Below are 13964 nucleotides of genomic sequence, written 5' to 3'. Positions count from 1 at the left end.
ATATTTTATATGTTATTATATTACATATTTTATAATTATATAATATGCAATGTGGCTCAGTTGGTTGGAACATCGTCCTGTGCACCAAAAGGTTATGGATTTGATTCCTGGTCAGGGCACATCCCTAGGTTTTGGGTTCAGTCCCCAGTCACGGTGCGTGTAAGAGGCTAACCAATCAATGTTCTCTCTCATGGATGTTCCTGTTCCTGTCTCTCTTCCTCTCCCCTCCCTCTAAAATCTATAAGCATGTCCTTAGGTGAGGATAAAAAAGAATAATGGTGTGCTGTGTTACATTACAAATATTTATATGTCATATATTCCTTTCCCCCTTTTGTACACAATGGCGGCAACCATTCACATTACTACACTTCACTGTACATTTGGCTCTTTTGGTCCCTAAAGAAATTTACACCTTAGAATTTTACCCTGAGGCATAAAATCCCATTGAATGCACTCATCAGAATTTATCTAGCCAGTCCCTTCTTGAAGAATATCAAGTTTATTTCCAATAGCTTATTATTACAAGCTATAGTTCGATAGAAATCGGAGTTGGTAAAAATTTAAGTTAGTATATGACCCAGAAGTAATGAGCGTGGTGCCGTGTTCCTGGCTGATTTTGGCTGTTCCACACTCAGTGTGTTTCAAAATATCTACCTGCATGGATGTGTGTTATTATCTCTGAATACTTCACACTCTGTCCGTTCTGCTTAGGAACATTATATAAAATCAGTCTAAAGATAAATACTTTTAGTTTATTCTCTGTATACCCCTGCATAAACTCTCCTCTCTTAACTGCCACATCTACTTAGAATTATGATATTTTAGAGCTAGGATGGCCATGCTTTTGAAAAAAAAAATCTATGAAAAGGCTGTTATCGTTGGAAGAAAACACAGGCGGCTTATACAGTTTCACAGGGAAAAAAGCAAGCAACCATTCGCTGGAGCAGGTGGTGAAGGCTTTGTTCCCATGCCCTCTGCTTATTGGGAATGTCCCCTGCCATTGAAAGTTCCACCGGGGAGCACCTGCCCTGAGATTTTTGAATTGTGATGAAATACAGCAGCCTCTCCAAACCAAGAGCAATCCGTTTCTGACTGCACCGCCAAAACTAATACCCGTTTGCAAACACTCCTTCTGCGGTCCGAAAAGCAATGTAATTTGGGTCAAGAGTCCTGGCTGATTCTTCGGTTTCATTCAAGTTATTGTTCGTTTCTTGGGGTGCTTGGGTGCTAATGGCTACTAGAAAACACGCCCAACGTCTTTTGAAGCAAGGATAATTGGAGCGCCTGCTATTGTGTTTCTTGGAGAGAAAGATACTTGAAGCTCTGAGGCTGGTTTTTATTCCTTTGTAAGGGGCTTCTCGCAATTACAGTCAAGGGTCTGAAAAGTGCTGGGCACTCCATCAACCCGGGTGGAGGCCGAATGAGACGCGGCTGAATGGTGAGAATAGATCATAGCAGCGTCCCTACACCTGCAGCAGCTGCTGCGCCGGGACCTAGGATTTCTTAGAGTCAGCAGGAGCTTGCATTGACAAGTTTCTTTTCTTCTTTCTTTTTCTTTTTCTTTTTTTGCCTTTCTGCAAAAACCCCATCCAAGGAGACCTTTAAACAAGGACTAAGGCGGCTTGGGTGGCCAACAATGTGGGGTGGGGAGGGAATCCAGGACATAACCATCTCCCCCTCAAGGCTGTTCTGATGTGACTATTCCTCCTTCTTCTCAAGGGTATTCAACTAACAGCAACAGATACTGTTGCCATGGAGACTGAAGCTGGAGTGGGGGACAGGAAGCGTAAGGAAGGTGCAGGTGAAACTCCAGACTGGAATTTTCCAGGCTCTCTAGTCACACAATGTGTGGTCCCAAAGATCGAGTCTAGGCCCAGAGCAGGTGGTCAGTAAATACCTGTATTTGTTAGTTGTGAAGAAAGGAAAATACAGGGTCTTTGGTAATCGATTTCACTTCTCTGAAGTCTCCGTTTATGCAAATAGGGCTGTTGAAACCATTAATTACTCCCTGACTAACCAGGCCTTCCTGCCCAGGTGGACGCTGGGCATTCCCTGCGTCAGCATCACCTGGGCAGGTGAAGGCTTGTTGAAATGCAAATTCCTGGGCTACTACAGACTTCTTGAAGCAAAATGCCTTGTCCAAAGTTTCCATCCACCTTCACAATCCATCACCAGGCCGGGCCTCACGCTGGTGTGGAAAATGTGCGCACAGCTGCGGGCGTGCGGACACAGCACTTAGCCTTGGGTTCGTTCCTCTCTGGCCACACTCGCCTGTCCTGCTCCTACTGTGCGCCCAGTCCTGGGCCTGGCGAGGGACACCTGACCGTGGGGTCCAGCAGGCACTGACAGTTCAGGGTCCAGCGCGAAGGCCTATGGACTCGGCTTCCCCACCAGTCAAACACATCAAGGCTTTCATAGTCCACACGTCTGCTCCCCCAGAGACCACCTCAGCCCACAAACCACTAACGACAGCCTGACAATGGCCCCACTTTGGTCGGGTTTTCACGTGGAAGGACCTCGTCTCTCAGAGCCACCGAGGCATGGCAGGAAGGGTTCTGACCCCTCATCCCCAAGGACTCCAACTTTGCTGTCACCTTGCCACCTCCCCAGGACAGGGGGTGGCCTGGGGCTCAGCGGCAGAGGGGGGACAGCCTCAGTGACCTGGTGGGAGGGGAGGCACAAGAGACAGGAATCCAGGTCCAGAAGGTCGCGGAGGACTTAGCTTCCGCCCGGCCCTGATCACCAGCTACATCCCTGTCCCACTAGGGAAACTGAAGTGGAGAGGGGACAGCCTCACCCAGGGCCCAGCGGGCTCTGACCACAGGTCCGAGTTCCCAGGACACCGGAGTCCACTTCCCTGCGGGCACTTGTCCAGTCCCCACTGATCCCGGGGGTCCAGGACACCCCGGGGCCCCAGTATAGACCTGAAAGACTCTCAGGGGACTGCCAGGCGGGTGTGGGGGTGGGCATGCCACGTGGACACTCACCTCCGAGCCGGGGTCCCTGAAACATGGACAAAGGGAGGCTGCCATGGGACTCACTAGAAGCGGCGTCTTCACGGAGGTCAGGCTGAAGGGAATGGGAGGGGCCGTTCCAGTCACAGGTGCGCCAGATGTGGGACCCGGGCCTCTAAACCGAGTGCTGGCCAAGGAGGCGCGCCTGCCCTTTTGGGTGGCCGCTGGCAGGGGTCACATTATGAGGTCACTGAGCTCCTTGTTCTGCTCACGGACTGCCCTGTGGCTAAGGCCCCTCCCCGGAGTACCGTCCCCAGGAGACCCAGTGCAGCCAGGGCTAAGGTGCTATCTCATCTTTGTTTTATTTTATTTTTTAAAATATTTTATTTAGTATTTTTAGGGAAAGGGAGGGAGAATGAGAGGGAGAGAAACATCAATGTGTGGTTGCCTCTCGCGCCCCCATTTGGGGACCTGGCCCGCAACCCAGGCATGCGTCCTGACTGGGAATCCAACCTGGGACCCTTTGGTTCGCAGGCCACACTCAATGCACTGAGCCATACCAGCCAGGACTGTTTTATGTTAAATTTATTATTCAATTCCAGTTGACATTCAAATTTATATTAGTTTCAGGTGTACAGTTTAGTGGTTGGATATTGATATAATTTATGAAGTGTTCACCCCAATAGGTCTAGTGCCCACCTGGCACCACACATAGTTATTACAGTATCGTCGTCCATATTCCCTGTGCTGTACTTTACATCCCTGTGGCTATTTTGTAACTGCTTGTTTGTACTTCTTACTCTCTTCCCCAACCAGGGATCAAACCCACAACCTAGGTATGCACCCCGACTGGGGATCAAACCTGCAAACTTTTGGTGTACAGGATGCGGCTCCAATCAACTGCGCCACCCGGCCAGGGCTGCGCGGCAGTTTTAGATCTGCGCTTGCCATCTGTGCTTTCCGCTTGTACACTGACTGCTTGGCCTCTGACTGCTTGGAACGTGGCTAGTCCCAGCTGAGATGTGCTGTCATTGAGAAACCCACACCAGATTTCAAAAACCTAGAAGTAAAAACAGAGTTAAATATCTCATTGATCATTTAAAAAATATATTTGGTATCATTGGTTCAAATGGTAGTATTTTGTATATGTTGGGTTCGGTAAAACCTATTAAGGTGAATTCCACCAGTGTGTTCTTTTACCTTTTTAAAGTCTTCCCCAATATACATACTTCAAAAAAAAAGTTGTATTTATTGATTTTAAAGAGAGGGAGGAAGGGAGACAGAGAAAGAGAGAAATACCAACTTGCCGTTCCATTTATTTATTCATTGATTGGTTACTTCTTGTGTGTGCCCTGACCGGGGATTGAGCCCGAAACCTTGGCATAACTAGATAATGCTCCAATCAACTGAGCTGCCTGGCTAGGGCTTTGTGTATATATATCTTCTCAGGCACCATTCTAGGTGCTTTGTAAATATTAACTCATGCAATCCTCAAGATAATTCCTATTTATTTATTTAATTTATTTGCTAATCCCATTTTAAAGCTGAGGAAATGGAGGCACCAAGAGATGAAACTGCGGGCCCCAACGTTAATTAGTGGAGAAGCTGGGAGTCAAATTTAGACAATTGGGTTTTATCCACGCTTCATACTCAGTGGAACATTGAAAGTTGTAGAAAAATGGGTGCAAAAATTACTATCGTGTTAAAAAAAAAAAAAAAAGAGGGAGAGGGAACCCTGGCTGGGTGGCTAAGATGTTTGGAGTGTCTTCCCCTGCACCATCAGGTTACTGGTTCGATCCTAGTCAGGGCAGGTATGGGAGGCAACTGATGATCGATGCTTCTCTCACATCAGTCTCTCTCTCTCTCTCTCTCTCTCAATCTCTCTCTCTCTCTCCCCCCACCTCCTTTCTCCCCTCTCTAAAATCAGTAAACATATCCTCAGGTGATGGTTTAAAAAAGTTTTTTAAAGGCTGGAGGAGTGCGCACTGACAATGTGACACACTTAGAATTGGAGTAATTAGTGTAAGCGACGTAACTTCCAGGAAAGGGACAGAGTGGCTTGGGACGAAGAAGGTGGAATTTTCAGCGCACGGTATTTCCCAGAAGATGATTACGTTCATGGAATTAAAATGCAACCACCATTGAAAGTGTACTACCATTTAAAAAAGAAAAATAAACAAAATTGAAAACCATATTGGTGGCTGTGTCTTCCCAGAACTCATCCCTGTCTGCCATCCAGTTAGACGTTTATTTCTGTGGGTTTCAGCCACTGCATCTACGATGTATGAAGCAGCATTAAAGGGGGCCCTGCGGACTTTTTCTTCATCTCTCCCCCTACCTCCCGTGGTCTACCTGGGACACAGCCTGGAGTTTCAAATAGGTAGATAACCAATATATTAGTACAATGATTGATGTTCATTGTTGATTTAATCAAATGAATAATTGTGGAATAGATAAATAGTTAAGGAATGAGCGGATACATTGGAGAACAGCTTGGGTTTACATCCCTGGCTCTTTTGGGTTCCTAGCAAAGGCACCCCCATAGACCCTTCTTCCCTCACTGCCCCCTTTCTGCAAAGACCCCCCTTTGAGAGGATACATTTGAATTGCATAAAAGCCGTGAGCATGAGCAGACTGCTAATGGGCACCCTGGCCCCAGTCTGCCCCATTCACCCACCAGGCTACTGGGCATATTTCAGCCTCAAGAGCTGTCATCCAGCAACATCTGTTGCTATGGAAACCACAGCTAGCCAGGAACTGAAGAGGGCTGAAATAGGAGCAGAGAGGGATGCAAGAGCCTGGAATTTTCCAGGACTGTGTGGACATGTGGGTTCAAATTCCCAGCCTGGACTCCAATAGGGCCTCCTTAGCTGTTTGTGGAGGGGATTACTGGCGACACTGGCCGTGGCAGGAGGCTTCTCCCCCTACTCCTACTCTGAACCCCTCACCGCATGCAGAGAAGTGTCAGAGTTCATGGGGCCCTGGTGACAATGAACTCATCTGGCTGCCCAGCAGATAGCCCCATGACTGGCTGGTTCCAGCCAGTGTTACCCAAACGGGGCCTTAACCCCCCTCCTGCAGTGTCACCAGCTAAAGTGAACTCTGCTAAAAGTGCAGATTTGTGGGGTGATGGATTAATGGGTGGATGGATGGATGGATGGATGGATGGACTAATTAATGGGTGATGGATGCATAAATGGATCAGTGGATAGATGGATGAATGGATGGATAGATGGATGGATGGGTGGGTGGGTGAATGGATATATGGGTGGATGAATTTGTCCTGTCCTGTTATACCATAATCTCATAGGAATTGATTGCCATGGAGCATATTCTGAATTCTTCTGGCCTCCAAGGATGGTAAGTGGTATAATCCTGGTTCCCACCTGTTTCATACTCTTCTCCAACAGGAGGAGTCAGATTCCAGGACAAGGATGGGGCACAGTTACACCTGATGAAGAGCTTGTATTTTTTTGTGTTCCAGCTTTACGGAGGTATAATTACAAATTAAAAGGGTATACATTTAAGGTGTACAACGTGATGATCGGATAAATGTACATATTGTGAAATAACCGTTACTAGCAAGTTAATTAAGATATTCATCATCTCACAGTTACCATTCTACCTTCTTGTTTTTTAAAAAAATATTTTTAAAAGATTTTATTTATTTATTTTTAGACAGGGGGAAAGGAGGGAGAAAGAGAGGGAGAGAAACATCCATGTGTGGTTGCCTCTCGTGTGCCCCCTGTTAGGGACCTGGCCTGCAACCCAGGCATGTGTCCTGACTGGCAATCTTAGCAGAGCGGCACTCAATCCACGGAGCCACACCAGCTAGGGCTAAAAAAATTATTGATTAATTTGAGAGAGAGAGAGAGATTTGTTTTTCTGCTTATCCATACGTTCATTAGTTGATACCCTGACTGGGGGTCAAACCTGCAACCTTGGTTTATCGGGCTGATACTCCAACCAGCTGAGCTACTCAGTCAAGTCCTTTCTTTAATTCTTTCATGTTTGGTGAGAACACTAAACATCTACCCTCCTAGCAAATTCCAAGTATACAATACAGTATTGCTAATTATCACCCATTACTGTACATTAGTGGGAGATCCGGGTTCTCAAAGGTCAGCCCATGTGTGTGGGGCACACTTTCACCTGCCTTCCGCCAGTGGTATGCCTGGATTTGAATCTGGGTTAATTAGCTGTGCACTCCTGGACCAATCACTCAGCCTCTCTGTGCCTCAGTTTTTTCATGTGCAAAATGAGGACAATAATGATTATGCCCATTCTGTGGGACATTGTGGAGATCGAAAGGGAAAATGTGTGTAATCTCTTAACACAGAGCTTGTACGTAATGGAAGCTCAGGCTGTGTCCTACTGAGTTACATTTCATGTGTTTTCTTTATTTCATATATATATATATTCATATATATCCATATATGAAAATATATGAATATATATATATATATATATATGATCTGTTACGCCCTGGCCAGGTGGCTCAGTTGGTTTGGAGTGTCGTCCCATACATCAAAAGTTTGTGGGTTCGATTCCTGGTCAGAGTGCAAACCTAGGTTGCAAATTTGATCTCTGGTTGGGGCATAGGTGGAAGGCGAAGGCGACCGATCAGTATTTCTCTCTTACATCGATGTATCTCTCTCCCCATTCCTTTCTTTCTATAATCAATAAACATATCCTCAGTGAGGGTTTAAAAAATCTATTTATATAAAATACATATATATAATATCAATAGTTTTCAACTCCAGGTGATTTTGCCCCTTCGGAGACAATTTGTCAACGTCTGGAGACATTTTGGGTTGTCACAATTGGCATCCAGTGGGTGGAGGCCAGGGATGCTGCTCCACACCCTGTAATGCATAGGACAGCCCCTCACAGCAAAGAGTGATCTACACAGACCAGTGAGAAATAAAGACATGTATAATGTGAGCCACAAATGTGATTGAAAACTTCCTATTATCCTCATTAAAAAAGTAAAAAAAGCAAGTGGTGAAATTAATTTGAAGACTTCATCTTCTTGAACCCCATACATTAAATATATTATCCTGTAACTAACATGTCATCAATATGAAACACTATTAACGAGACGTTTCACATTCTTTCCTTCATACAACGTCTCCGAAATCCAGTGCGCATTTTATACTTCGCAGCACAAGGTCAGTTCGCAAATTTCCGGGGCTCAACCACTAGGTGTGGCTGGGCCTGCCATATTGGAGTCACATGCTGAAAGAAATGGCCAGCAGAGGGCGTCGTAACAACAGCAGGCAGTACCTTTAAACCCCATCCAACCGGAAAGAAATGTATCCAATTGCCAGAGCCTGAGAAAGAAGGCGGCTCGCGACCACAGACTTCACCCCTTCTCCATTTTGCGTCTCATGTCTTGTGTCTCATCTTGCTAGGGAGATGGAAGCCGTTGACAGCAAGGACTTCCAAGCCTGACTACTGAGATCCAAATCCCACTCCTCTGTGCCCAGGCCCGTCCACCCAACTGGCCCCAGCAGTGTCCAGTTCCTCCTCCCACCTCCAGCCCAGCCCCAGAGCCCTGCTGGCAGCCAGGGCCATGCTGCTGGGACACCAGTCTGCCCATGCCCCTCCCCTGACTAACGCCCATCGAAAGCCCCAGAAATATTATTATTATTATTCTCATGGATGTATACCTAGGTTGTATCCAACCTTGGACAAGTAAAAATGATGACGTCATCAATAACCGTGAAGACGGCTGGGTGCAATGAGGTTCCTGGGAGAGAGAAGCTCCCCAGCTCAATGTTGATGTGTTCACACTCTGGGCATTTCATATATATTTTTTTAATTTTTAATTTTTTTCAATGAGAGTTGACATTCGATATTATGTTAGTTTCAGGTGTACGGCATAGTGATCAGATATTTATGTAACTTAAGAGGTGAATACCCAGATATTTCCAGTACCCAACTGGCACCACCACTAGTTATTACAAGATTACTGGTTGTATTTTCTATACTGCACTTTACATCCATCCCCATGGGTATTACGTGTATTTAAAAGCATCCTGATACTTTGGCATCCTGAGTAGGGTACCGCCACATGCTCCCCAAGATGACCAAGCAGTGTCTCTCAGTTGATATCACCTGCATAGGGCTGAGCAGTAAAGAGTTAACCTTTCCCACAGAAAGATTTGTCCCTTTGTCCCTAGATCTTGGGTATAACCTCTAAGCCAGCTCCTTAACAGTTAAGGAGTAGTTACATTGATAGGGTCCTAAAATGATTTCCGCCCCTGATGTGGCCCCCAGTGAAAATGAGTTTGACACCCCTGCTCTGAGCCCTTGGAATGTTCTTGCTAATAAGAGTTTCTTTGTTTATCCCCAGGAAGGAGAAAAGGCTGCCATCTGAATTTTGACTGCCATCCACTTAAGACACAGCCTGATTTCCGTGCTGCAAAAGTGGGGGTGGCGGGGGGGTGGGGGGGTAGGAAGAGATTCATCTTAGAAAAGACCAAGGAATTTTCTTCTAATGTCACTGCTCTGTGTTCTTGGTGTTTGATGTAGTAAGTGCTCTGTGCACCCCAGTTCTTCCTGCCTACGAAGACATCTCTGGTCGTTCCATGGGGAGCACAACCCCCCTCACCCCAGGCCATCATTTGGCTGCAGAGCTCTTTGAAATTGAGCAAGAAGCAGAACATGTCCAGAGTCACTCAGCGAAGGGACTCTCCGCACAGAAACCCTCAAGCCGCTTCTTCTGCCCAAAATGTCGTCTGCATGTCCTGGTCCACTTCTCTGGGTGCCCTCGACATCGCGTCCATACCGGGAGTCTCTGAGAGCTCACGAAACAAGAGTGTTCTCCATCTTTTCTGACAAGTTCTCTAAGGTGCTCCCGCATCCCAGGGGTGGAGAAACCTGAACCATCTGTCACAGGATCAGCTTTCCTACAGCTAATCCCCCCAACAGCTGCGTGGGCCTCGGGCACCTCGAGCTGACCATCCTGTGCCGGGGACGTGCCTGTCTTGATCCCAGCAGCTGCAGCCACGCTGGGGCTGGGGGGTCGCCAGGCACTCTGTCGTCTAATTGGAAAGGCACTCCGTGCAAAGGCAGGGAATTCGTTTGCGAGATCACAGACACCTGTCCATAACGTGTCCCGCAGCAAACGATAGCACCCACCACGGTAGATTCGCAGCACCCACCCAGGCTTCCCTAAAATCGGGGACACGGCTCAGCTGTTTTTTTCTGAACAGAGGACGTGGGACATCAGTGAAGCCTCTAGCTGTCCTTCCTGTGGGACAAAGACTGTGTTGTAACAAAATCCGAAGTCCGCAGACTCTGGCCAGGCAAGCATGGCTCGTGGAGCCTTTAGGAACAGGCTGTGGCCTTCTGTGTGTCCTTCCAGCGCCTCCCCAGTCATTGGCCACAGTCGCCGTTCACAGGAACGCCCTGTCTCTGTCCAGAGTGTTCTGTGCCCCGCCGGAGACACGTGTGAGGCCTTCACAGCACAGCATGCTCCCTGACCTTTCCTGGCCTCAGACAGGGACAAGATGGTCCCACCTCCCAGCGTTACATGAGGAACAGGAGGTGCTGAGAGCTGTGGGTCTCCAGGTGTGAGAGTGACTGGCGTGTGTCTGTGTGCCTCCGTGTGTAACTGTGTGACTGTGTGTCTCTGTGTGAGTGTCTGTGTGTGACTGCATGTATGTGTCTATTTGTGTGTGTGAATGAGACTGTGTGTGTATCTGTGTGTGGTTGTGACTGTGAATGTATGAGTGTGAGCGTGAGTGTGTATGTGAGTGTGTGCACCTGCGTCACTGGGTGCATGAGTGTGTGTGTCTGTGTGAGTTGAGTGTGTGTTGGGTGTGTGTGTGGTTCCCAGGGGTGGGAGGCAGTAATGGGTGAATAGACCACAAAGAGGATCTTTAGAGCAGTGGAACTGCTCTGCGTGCGTGAGGAGGGACACCTGTCGTTACACAGCTGCGCACAGCCACGTAACACACGCTGAAAGCGAAGCCTGCCGTGAGCGGTGGGCTTTGGCTGACAACACTGTGTCAGTGTAGGCTCATCTGTTTGAACAAATGTCCCATCCAGTTGCGGATGTTGATAATGGGGGAGGCTGTGCATGTGAGGGGCCATGGGGTTTGTGGGAAATCTCTGTACCCTGCTCTCAGTTTCGCTGTGAACCTACAAGGAGCTCTAAAAAACTGAAGTATTTATTTTTTTGTAAGTTTTAAAAACGATTTTATTTATTTATTTTTAGAGAGGGGGGAAGAGAGGGAGAAAGAAAGGGAGAGAAACACCAGTGTGCAGCTGACGCCCACAAACCCCCAACCACAGGCCTGGCCCAAAACCCAGGCATGTGCCCTGCCTGGAAATCGAACTGGTGACCCTTTGGTTCTCAGGCCAGCGCTTGATCCACTGAGCCCCACCAGCCAGGGCAGACATGGAGAAATTGTAAATACATATTACATATGTCCCTACCCACAGAATGCACAACCCGAGAAGGAACCCACAGCCACACGGACTACTGCTGCTGCTGTGGTTTAGTGGGTTAGCTGAGTCTCCAGCTGGGTGTTGAGCTCATCGTGGGGCTCACTCGAGGGAGCTGCTGAGGGGCCTGCTGCCTGGGCAGCTTAGGGGGTCCTAGAGCCAAGGTCAGACTCCACATCTCCTTAGGCAGCAGGCGATTGCCGAGTGAAGAGCCTCTGGTTCTGCCCCTTGACCGTTTCCACCCTCTTCTCGGCAATCTTCCTGGCCTCAGCCGCCACCACCTGATGGGTCTCCCTGCCTGTGTTCTCTTCCTTCCCCTTCTTTAGTCCCTCCTGGTTTCTATGGCAACAACCAGAGCCAGAGCCTCACTGCAGCAGCGGGGTCTCCTGAGCCGGAGTCCTGGGGACACAGATGCACGCCGTTGCGTGTTTTGCACATGTTGAAATGTGTCATTTGGACCATCTTGGCAGAGAGAGGACGTGGAGGTGGGAATGGGGAAGCAGCCGCTGCAGCCTCCACCAATTCAGAGAGAAATTATGAATCCATTCTAAGCAGTGGAGACATAGCAGTTTACGTTCTCACATTCACCGACTTAGTGACATTGAAGTTGTACGTGAATGCACATAATTGGATGGACACATACACCTGTGGGCACTCGTTGAGACACTTTGGCTTGTGTGTTCTATCCCTGCCCTGGGAAATTAAACCACCCAGTTTCTGGCCTCTAGTAGGTAATTTGTTCATTCCTTTACCCCCAAATTATGGGTGTAGTCTGCAAATATTTATCGAGGTTCCACTATGAGTCAGCTCCGACAAATTCTCCACCCATGGGTCATTTATTGATGTGAAGATATCAGTCAATAAATATAACTTAAATAGCAGATGGTGACAAGTTTATAAAGTGCAAGAAGGGTGAGGAGATGGAGAAAGAATGAAGGGGAGGGTTCTTTGATATCAGCTGATCAAGGAGGTCTTCCTGGAGGTGGTATTTGAGCAGACATGAAGGAAGAAAGGGCACACACCTTCATATTATTAGGAAAATAGCCATTCTGGATGGAGAGAGTAGCAACTGGGTGCATCTGGAAGAGGAGCATGTTGGTCCTGCTTGGAGGGCAGCAAGGAGGCCAGGGCATCCGATGGGGCATGAGCAAGGAGGAAAGTGGGTGGAGGTGAATTCAGAGAGGGAGCTGGGGAGAGATCATGCCGTGTCTTTTAACTGATGTTTAGTGAATAAGTATATAATTAAATTTGTCATTAAGAGGTTCACAATTTTTTTCTTAGAGATGTATTTCCTTTCGTGGATGGATGGAAGGCAGGAAGAAGGGATGATGGATGGATAGAGGCATGCCTGCTGGATGGGTGGGTAGATGGATGGATGGCAGGCTGGAAGATGGAGGATGGAGAGATGGAAGGATAGATGCTACAAATAAAATAGAGACTTCTTTTTGTTCTCCAAGGGTTAATTCTGAATCCCAGAAGTCTCCCTTGCTTTTTGTCTAGTGAAGATGCTATCTATCTACAAGAGAATAAGGATAATTGAAGGATGGTCTCCTCTTTGCGTGCAAACACCTGTGTGGTCGGCTCCTGTTTTCATATCTCCACCCCCTGACCCCCCCCAGACCTCCCTCCTGAGCTCCAGAAACACATATCCACCTATTGATGGGATGTTCCGTTGGATGACATTCGGTACAAAGAGTGAAAGTCCAGAACTTATTGTACTATCCATAAATCCAGCCCTCCAGCAACAGGTCGATTCCCCGAGATGTGTCTGCACCAGGCCATTTCTCTCCAGTACAGCCTTCAAGCCCTCCTGCATTTCTCAGTCTCTGTAGCCACCACCTGCTTCTAAGCCACCACCGTCTCTTGACTAGACTGACGGTGTCCAAAATGGGGCACTGTGGGAAAAGGTCTAGAATGCTTTATTTCTATTTTTAAATTTCACCTTTTAAAATGATCTATTTGCCCTGATTGGTGTGGCTCAGTGGATTGAGCACCAGCCTGTGAACCAAAGGGTTGCTGGTTTGATTCCCAGTCGGGGCACATGCCTGGGTTGCGGGCCAGGTCCCCAGTAGGGAGCACAGGAAAGGCAGCCACACAAGGATGTTTCTCTCTTTCTCTTTCTCCCTCCCTTCCCCTCTCTAAAAATAAATAAATAAAATCTTTAAAAAAAAGACTGAAATTCTGACTTGTGCTACAATGTGGAGAAACCTTGAGGACGTGATGTTAAAAGACCTAAGCCAGTCGCAGAGAGGAAAACACTGTATGATTCCACCGACAGGAGGTCTCCAAATCGTAGGGGCAGAAAGGAGAATGGTGGGTGCCAGGGGCTGGGGGAGGGGTGGGGAGCCACTGTTTGGTTCATGGGGACAGAGTGTCAGTTTTACAAGATGGAAAAGTTCTGGAGGTGACATTGGCGACGGTAGCACAACATGAATGCATTTACTACCACGCAACTACCCACTTAAAATGGTTAAGAGGGTAAATTTATCTTTTGCCTATTCTACAACAATAAAAAAAATTGGAAAAAAATGAGGGACTTGGGGAGTGGGAGCT

This window comes from Desmodus rotundus, chromosome 12 (assembly GCF_022682495.2).
Source record: "Desmodus rotundus isolate HL8 chromosome 12, HLdesRot8A.1, whole genome shotgun sequence".
Taxonomy (NCBI): Eukaryota; Metazoa; Chordata; class Mammalia; order Chiroptera; family Phyllostomidae; genus Desmodus; species Desmodus rotundus.
This window is presented reverse-complemented; position numbering follows the sequence as displayed.